We start from the raw sequence: 9,283 nt of genomic DNA, 5'->3' as shown, positions 1-9,283 counted from the left end.
ACCTTGAAGGAATCACAGCCGGGGCTGGGTAAAACCGGAGGTCAGGCTGCGTGTTGCCTGACGTGGGGCGGGACTTCCCCTGTCCCGAGGGAAGCCCCGCGCCCACGGAATCCCAAGAGAAAATACGGAAGACGACGGAGCCCACCCCGCGCTCCGGTGCAAAAAGGAAAGGCTGGCCAGATGAAAAGTCCAGGCGGGAGCCCCACCCCCGCACTGGACGGTGACCAAGAAAGTCTGCAAATAAGCGGGGCTCCCGTGTGGAGAGGAGAGCTCCGACCCACAGATGAAGTTGGAGCTGTGCGTGCTCCCTTACAGCTGTCCCCAGCATCTGCCAGGGAGACCGGAGGAGTGTCCAGGGCAGCCAGTGTGTCAGAGGATCCGAGGTGCTGACCGAGAGGACCAGAGGAAGAGTATTCCCCCCCAGCAAAGAGCCAGGTGAGTGAGGGCTCCTCTTCTGTTGTGTGCCTTGTTCCCTGAGGTGACCTGCGGGAGAGCGGGCCGCTCCAACGTGATGGGCATATTTAATTAGGAGGCCCCAGTGGGGGCCCGAGGGCCAGTGGTGCCCTTACCTTACCCTGACAGCCGTGAAGAATCAGAGTGGCCCCATCTGGCAGCGGGCCGCTCCAACGTTTTGCCCTATTATTCTAAGAGCCTACATGGCTCCAACAAAGGGGGCATATTCATTTCCACGGCCAGAGGGGCCCGTGGGTGCCCCCGTTATGGCATGTTTATTCTTAGAGCCTAGGTGGCTCCAACGTTGGACTATTTGATTTCAGAGCCGCATGTGGCTCTAACAAAAGGGGCACATTTGTTTTAATGGCTACTGAGAGCCCATGCCTCATTTATCTTCCCGTGGTAACCAAAAAATGAGCAACCCAATATACCCTTGAGGGTTTGGGCAATATGTACGGTAGGGTGAAGATACCTTCAAGGGATTTTACTGCTGTTAGATTTTAAACAGAATTTCAAACATCAATTAGCGGCCTAAAAAACATGGTGCCGATAGTGCAAAAAACTGCAACAGCAAGTATTTAATCAATATACATAAGCCACCAAAGGTGATCTTAATGAGAATGAGAGCTAAGAACAGGTGTATATGAATTTTTTTGTATTTAATACTTCACAAGAAAAAGGGTACAAAATAGATAGCACTGTTATAAGAAGTACATTTCATGTGTCAATCAAAGAGAACTTCTATATAACAATTCTAGACACTTTTCTACCTATTTACAATTGATTTACTAATCCAATAGAAAAAGCGTATGTCGACTTTTCGGTCTCTATTGTTGAGTTGCTGAGACCATCTTCAGGACAATGAGAATCATATCTTGAAAATCCCTAAAAATAACAGAGTTATTATTAAAAACAATCTCTCAGTTCTAAAAAATAAAACTTCAATTATATATACATAATACACATAAGGTCTCTATAGAACCTCACAGTAATTAAATGACTGGGATTTTTACCACACTTAATGATAGCTCTAATTATACAAATACCATTTAGAAACTTGACAAGTCAACATAAATTCTGAACCTATATATGGTTACATCATTTCTGACAATGACTTTTGGCATGGCACAGTTTGTTTACATTATACATTGTAATAGACACACCGTATGAAGGAGCAACACAGTATAATCAAATATATACCTTCACAATTTGGAAAAAGGCTGTCACAGATATTTCGTTTATCCAGTCCCTTTCGTGTTCAGTGCACGCAAAACTGGAAGACACACGAAAAACTAATTTTAGCGTGCTACAGTCATTACTCCAGATTTTCTTCGATGTTTCCATTTTTCTTAGAGCATTATCTACTCGGAAACATATTGGCATCAACATATTATGTTACTCGCTGCACATCCTATTTACAGCTCACATGTAATATCTAAGGTGGAGTCTTTTTGGAATCTAGAAAGACATTGATGTTTTTAATTTATAATCTACCTTTAGGTTGTGGGGGCCAAGGGCAAACAATTCTGTATATTTGTTAGGAAAAAGCAAGCTGGACATCACAGCATTCGGCAAGTGTTTCAACTGACCAGTATTGTATTATATGTTAACCTATATACATAGATATGGCCTGCACATTAACACGTAAGATATCTTCATTTATTTTGCTTCACCATTGTCCGTGTGAATGATTTATTAAAGGCCCACGACTTTGAGGAACTGGTGTTTATAACCTAAGCGATAAATTACATCATAAGGCATAGGTTAGCCTACTGTCTCAATCAAACAGGTTGGTAAATGTACCTGTCAAGTAAGGGTGTAGTCGCCTTTCCGGATATTTACTGGTGGGTTAAATGCGTTCAGTGATGTCCTAAAAAGAGAGCGCAATATCTCAATCAATACTTATTCCACTAGAGAGGCAGTCAAATTACCAATCCCTTTGGACACGTACATACCTACTGCGTAAAGCACATGGCAAAGAGTGTTCCGATATTAATTAATTATTTTTTGGAGAACAGCAGATCTATGAATGAAAAATTATACAAAAAATTATGAGTATATCTCATATTCTCATAGACATGATTAAACAATTTTGCAATCGATTGGACCCCGCATATGGATATCCACTGATGATTTACAATTACAGTCATTTATATCTCACACAGAGATATCCCAGAAGAGCCATTTCGGTCAAGAGTGAACTAAGTAAGGCATTCATTTGATAGAATAGATACCTGCTGTGCAAAGATCCTCGCAGGGCGTCTTATGCTACTTTTATATTTATTTAAAGGAGACGGCAGGTCTATAAATAAAAGAGTAACAGAAATCCATTAGGAGTCTGTTGGGAAATATCATCAACAAGAATAAATAAATGTCATATAGATTCTAGCCCAAAATTTGGGTAAAGTCTCTCACCTGGCTCGAAGTGCTCAGAGAGTTGTCACCACAGCAAGGGTTGACTACACAGCAAAAACCAGAGCAATCTCTCACTCGTGTTTTAAAGGCTTGTGTTTGGAGATCAAAATGGGACTAGCATTACAATGTTACCAGATCGTCTCAGTAATTCGGCGGCCATCTTGGAGTGTACCTAATTTTAACACACTCAAAGGATAAAGTCAAGTTGGACTAATTACGTGCCTCTATAAGTATTTGACAGCATTCATATTTAAAGTTGGCCTGTAAAAAATTCATTTCCGTGATAGTCGAGCGCACCGGACATCGCAATTTTATTTATTGTGGGTATATCGTAAATTTCCTTCTATATTTAACATCGATATATTTTCAATGTAAAACTTGCGTAACAGGAAACACATTTTAGTTTGCTGTAGTTATTTAATGTGAATGACCCTGATATACAACATCGATATCTTTACATTATTGTCATTCTACAATCACACTTCGCTATTGAATCATAACAACATATAAATTGCCTAGTGGTTACTTCAAGTGCCAACTTTATTGATTTCGCTACATGTAACCACTCATACATGAAGCGCTAGATACAATATTCATGTATTTCAACCAAATGAGGGTGCTCAAAGGATTCAATAATTGTTAAGCCCCCTGCTGGTTTACATCAAAATGGCATTAAACAGAAGACTTCATTCCTGCAGTTAAGAACAGCACATTATGACTGCGCAAATCAATCAACTTTGCCTGATATATTTAGTTATGTTGCATCAACTGAATCAACAGAAATATATCATTCTATTTTAGGAGTATATCAGTAGTATATGGCTTACACATGATGATCGAAATATATATTTATGGGTGGCCAATAGCCTATTGGTGGTAGAACGTATGGGTTACATTACATTTTCATGGATTAATATCTAGTTTTAAACATTCAGCTATTTCTCAATTGAGTAATGTATCTATGTAATCCATGATAATCAAATACACCATCTGTTCCTCGGTAACCAACAACCTCTTAGTAGTGCTACAGATAAAAGTATACGACATTTCAAATGGATATATTTATAGATGCATACATTGACATTTAATTGATTGACTAATATGTCAACATCACTAAAGGGCAATTACCAGATGTCATACAGTGTTTATAAGAATACAATACATAATCTTTTTGTGTATATATTATATTGAAGTTCAATTGTCAATCTATGTAGCCTTCTTTAGATACAGACTAATAACTTGTAATCTATAACCGTTTTGTGTCATTTTCTGAATAAACTGAGTTATGCCTAAAGGATCTATTCTGAAATTCCACCAAAATACAGCTGGAGACCTACAAAAAGTGCATACAGATCTTGTTGTTATAGGCAAGCTAGAGCATGCCATTCAGTTGCACTGTTTATGCCCTTTTCAATTGTATTTGCATTGCAGATGTATTTACCTTCCCTCAGGGCTAGAATCCGATCAACATATTTTTGTCGTTTTGTTGGTTTAATCACATCAATGACTCACCAAATCATTTGATTGAATGTGTGTCCTGATCTGGTGTAGTGTTCTACAAGGGGTGCATTTTCAGTTTTGCATCGAATGCGCGATTGGTGTTGTAGTATCCTCTTTTTTATAGGCTGAATGGTTTTGCCAATATAGTGCAAATTGCATGGGCATTTTATGCAATAAACCACATTAGTGGTATTACAGTTTGAAAACGACATCAGTGTTATATTGACATCATTAATTGTACATGTTTTGACTGTTTCCGTGGTGTGATATGCTTGGCAATTCCTGCACTTAAAATGTCCAATAATAGGGATAAGTTGTCTCATATTATCCACTATATTATGATCTTTCTTGCTGTCATAGGCATGCACAAGACGGTCCTGTAAATTAGTACCTCTTTTGAAAGCAAAGAGTGGCTTCTGTACAAACTCAGGAATGGACACCAAAAGGTTCCAATGTTTGAGTATGATTTTCTTAACAGCATTTGTGTGTGTTCCAAAGTTCGACACACAAATCAGGTTTTCTTTTTTAGGGCGGTCTTTAACTTTAAGCAGGTCTTCCCTGTGGTTATACCAAGCTCTTTTCATTGATCTTTTCAAGAGCTTGGTTGGATCACCTCTTGCCTTCAGTTTTTCTTTTAGTTTCTTAGCCTCACAGAAGTAGTCTGTTTTAAGGGTACAATTTCTGCGCAAGCGCATAAATTGGCCAAATGGTAGCTCATCCTTTAGGGCTTGAGGGTGATGGCTTCAAAAAAGTATTTCGAGAGGTGGGTTTAGTGTATAGGCTAGTGTATAGGTGATTGGAGACATCATTTCTGATGTAGATGTCAAGAAAATTCATCTCCTGGGTGTTATATTCAAGAGTGAATGTCAAATGTTGGCTTCTGGTATTGAGCCAAACATGAAAATCCTGTAATTCCATTTCCGTGCCATGCCAGACCATAAAAATATCATTGATGTATCTCAACCACTTCCAGATGTTATCAGAGAAAGGGTTGGATACATCGTGAATATGCTGAGTTTCAAAATGAGACACATAGATATTTGCTATATCCGGGGCATAAATTGCCCCCATAGCAACTCCATTCAGTTGCTGGTAAAATCTGTTGTCATAAAAAAAGAAGTTTTCACATAGTGAAATGTGCACGCATTCAACTATGAAGTCTGTAGGAACCTCGTGTGGTCTTGGACGGTCTTCCAACAAGTCTCTAAGAATAGTTAATACTTCTTGCTGGGGTATGTTTGTATAAAGACTTTCTATGTCCATGGTAACAAGTATGTCTACCATGGGGCCAAAGTCAAAGTTTTCAACTGCCATTGTATCTCGAATATGTGATGGTTGCTCAGTGGCAAAGGGTCGGATGAAGTGATCGGCATATTGAGCCAAGGGTTTCAGGATAGAATTGCAGCCAGAAACGATCGGCCGTCCAGGGGGATTTGCTAGGTCCTTATGTACCTTGGGCAATAAATAAATAGCAGGCACCGTGGGTGTTTTATTAATCAAAAATGATGCCTCCTTTTCATTGAGCCAACCACCATCCAAACCAAGTTTGCTTAGTGCACTTATTTCTTTGGACAGTCGTGGCGTAGGGTTAGTGGTTAATTCCCTATAGTTGGTCATATTTGTTAGTTGTTTCATCATCTCATTATTGTATTTATTGCGTTCCCATAGGACAATGCCTCCGCCTTTGTCAGCGGGTTTGATTATAGTATCTTCTAATGATTGAAGATTTCGTAGAGCCTGCTGTTGTTCTTGAGGGAAATTGGATTTGTATTGTATTCTTTTTTTTAAGAAATTGTCAATCTCTATAAGAATTGCGTTTTCAAATGCAATTACTTCTTTTTTGACCATGGAGTTAAGAGGGTAGAAAGTCGATGGACAACGTAGACCCGTTATGCTCTTATAATTACTGCTGATGTTGTTTGCAAAGAAGTTTTTTAATCTAACGGATCTGAAAAATCTATGCAATTCAAGTCTGGTTTGGAATAAATCATTTTTGTACGTCGGCACAAAGGTAAGCCCTGCAGATAATACTTCAATGTCATGTTCTGACAGGACATGGTTAGAGAGATTAAAAATAGGGATTGATTGGTCTGGTGTTACCACTCGTAATACTGATTGCGAGTTTTGTGGAAGCCCGGGGTGTAATGGTTCCGATTCCATCCTGTCCTCTGGGGTTGTGGTCTGTGTTGTTGACCGTTGCCCCTCCAGTCCTGTGCTAAAAAAGAGGGCTGACGTGAGGTAGAAGGCTGCTGATCGTGTTGGTGATAGTTAGTGTCGGCTGACTTGTCACTACCTGACTCAGAAATAGTATCAGAGAAATTAATTCTTTTTCTACCTCTTGATTGTGGATTAGAATTTTGTGGGGCGTAAAAGTCCTTATTGAAATAGGGATATGTACGTTCTTTATTGTATCTCCTGATGTCGTTTAGGAGCTTCTCAGTCTTTTTATGAGAATTAAACTCCTCAAAGTTTTTTATGGTCTGTTGAACTTTGTCTAAAAGGAATTTACTATTGGTAATAGTGGAATCCCCTAGGATTTTTTTCTCCAAAGTTTCTATCTCTGTGGTCAGTAGTTTAATCTGTTTGAAAGCGGTTTCAATACTGAGCACCATCCAGGTGCGAGAGCACCTGTTGGCAGAGAAACTGAAACCAATCTTCCTCGTCGTCCGTGAAAATTATGGGGATATTCCGTATTTGGATCCCAGTAGGTATTATATTTGCATTCAAACAGTCTGTAAGAAACTTAGCATGAAGTTCTGTTCTTACAAGTTTCTTTTTTAGCCTCTCTAGATGGTTTAGATCTGTTTCATGGGCTGGTTGGACTAATGGCGTTCTGTTGCCCAATAGTGAAGGCACTCCAGCAATTTTTAATATATATTCTTCGGAGAAGGACAAAGTCTCTAACTCAGACATATAGTTTAGTTATATTGCTACAAAACCACTTGTGACAGCGGCACACACCAGACAAATGTCTGTGCTTAATATGGTAACCAAAAAGTGAGCAACCCAATATACCCTTGAGGGTTTGGGCAATATGTACAGTAGGATGAAGATACCTTCAAGGGATTTTACTGCTGTTAGATTTTAAACAGAATTTCAAACATCAATTAGCGGCCTAAAAAACTTGGTGCCGATAGTGCAAAAAACTGCAACAGCAAGTATTTAATCAATATACATAAGCCACCAAAGGTGATCTTAATAAGAATGAGAGCTAATACCAGGTGTATATGAACATTTTTGTATTTAATACTTCACAAGAAAAAGGGTACAAAATAGATAGCACTGTTATAAGAAGTACATTTCATGTATGTCAATCAAAGAGAAATTCTATATAACAATTCTAGACACTTTTCTACCTATTTACAATTGATGTACTAATTCAGTAGAAAAAGCGTATGTCGACGTTTCGGTCTCTATTGTTGAGTTGTTGAGACCATCTTCAGGACAATGAAAATCATATCTTGAAAACCCTAAAAATAACAGAGTTATTATTAAAAACAATCTCTCAGTTCTAAAAAATAAAACTTCAATTATATATACATAATACACCTAAGCTCTCTATAGAACCTCACAGTAATTAAATAACTGGGATTTTTACCACACTTAATGATAGCTCTAATTATACAAATAACATTTAGAAACTTGACAAGTCAACATCAATTCTGAACCTATATATGGTTACACAGCTTAGTCTGTACATCATTTCTGACAATGACTTTTGGCATGGCACAGTTTGTTTACATTATACATTGTAATAGACACACCGTATGAAGGAGCACCACAGTATATTCAAATATACACCTTCAAAATTACGAAAAAGGCTGTCACAGATATTTCGTTTATCCAGTCGCTTTCGTGTTCAGTGCATGCAAAACTGGAAGACACGAAAAACAACTTTTAGCGTGCTACAGTCATTACTCTAGATTTTCTTCGATGTTTCAATTTTTTAGAGCATTATCTACTCGGAAACATATTGGCATCAACATATTATGTTACTCGCTGCACATCCTATTTACAGCTCACATGTAATATCTAAGGTGGAGTCTTTTTGCAATCTAGAAAGACATTGATGTTTTTAATTTATAATCTACCTTTAGGTTTATCTTCTCAGGTGCCCAGCAAGTAGTGGGCAGCTGCACCGTTTAGGCGCACAGTTCTTTGGAGGCATGGTTAAAGTTAGGAGTGAGACGCACTCCTTCGCCCCCATCCATTCCCAGCTGCCCAGCATGTAGTAGGCAGCTGCCACATTTAGTCCTGCGCAGATTGCGCCACCTTGACTTTCGCTGCCTAGGCAGCGCGCCCTGACTTTTGGGACATAGGGTATTTGAGCCCCTTTTTGAATGGTCAGTTGGCCAGGGGGACGGTTAGATTCATAGGGCACCAGGCCCTAATGTGATTGGGGTGCTAGGAAATGTAGTGTATGTAGTATTTTTTTATGCACAGTTTTATACCTCTAAATGTGTTTTATGATTAGGAAGTTGTTTTGAATATTATGATTTATGCCTAGTGTGATTATTACTGCATTGGGTGGTTTACGTTGCAGGAGCAAACGCTAATGTCATTCATTTACCATTAGTTACTGGTTGTGCTCTACATTTATTATTTGTGCTACATTTACAATTGGTGATTTGTGATTGTTCTGACAGTGGCCCAATTGGCCCTGTCAGGTGTATATAATCCCCTGTATATACTGCCCCGTGCCAGTTGGCACAGTGTACATTGTGTGATTATGATCTAATGTGTTTATGGTAATACAAAGGCTATTTTTATATATAAGTTTGTGTGGAGTTCCTTTTGTGGTGTGCCTAGTGTGTTGCTTCTGTGTGTGTGTGTTGCGCAAACGTTTTACACATTGCCTCTGGGATAAGCCTGACTGCTTGTGCCAAGCTACCAAGGGGGTGAGCAGGGGTTATCT

General features: G+C 39.0%; 1 long non-coding RNA gene across 1 annotated transcript; it reads right to left on the bottom strand.

Moving 5' to 3' along the window:
• Positions 1 to 1,651: 1,651 nt before the first annotated feature.
• Positions 1,652 to 2,914, bottom strand: LOC144799613 (uncharacterized). The gene is made up of 5 exons (XR_013603847.1): positions 2,869 to 2,914; positions 2,688 to 2,755; positions 2,409 to 2,476; positions 2,257 to 2,323; positions 1,652 to 1,726 (listed from the first exon to the last, which is right to left on the bottom strand). It is a non-coding gene; the product is annotated as an uncharacterized LOC144799613 (long non-coding RNA).
• Between the last annotated feature and the right edge of the window lie 6,369 nt (positions 2,915 to 9,283).

Source organism: Lissotriton helveticus, chromosome 12 (assembly GCF_964261635.1).
Source record: "Lissotriton helveticus chromosome 12, aLisHel1.1, whole genome shotgun sequence".
NCBI lineage: Eukaryota > Metazoa > Chordata > Amphibia > Caudata > Salamandridae > Lissotriton > Lissotriton helveticus.
This window is presented reverse-complemented; position numbering and strand designations above follow the sequence as displayed.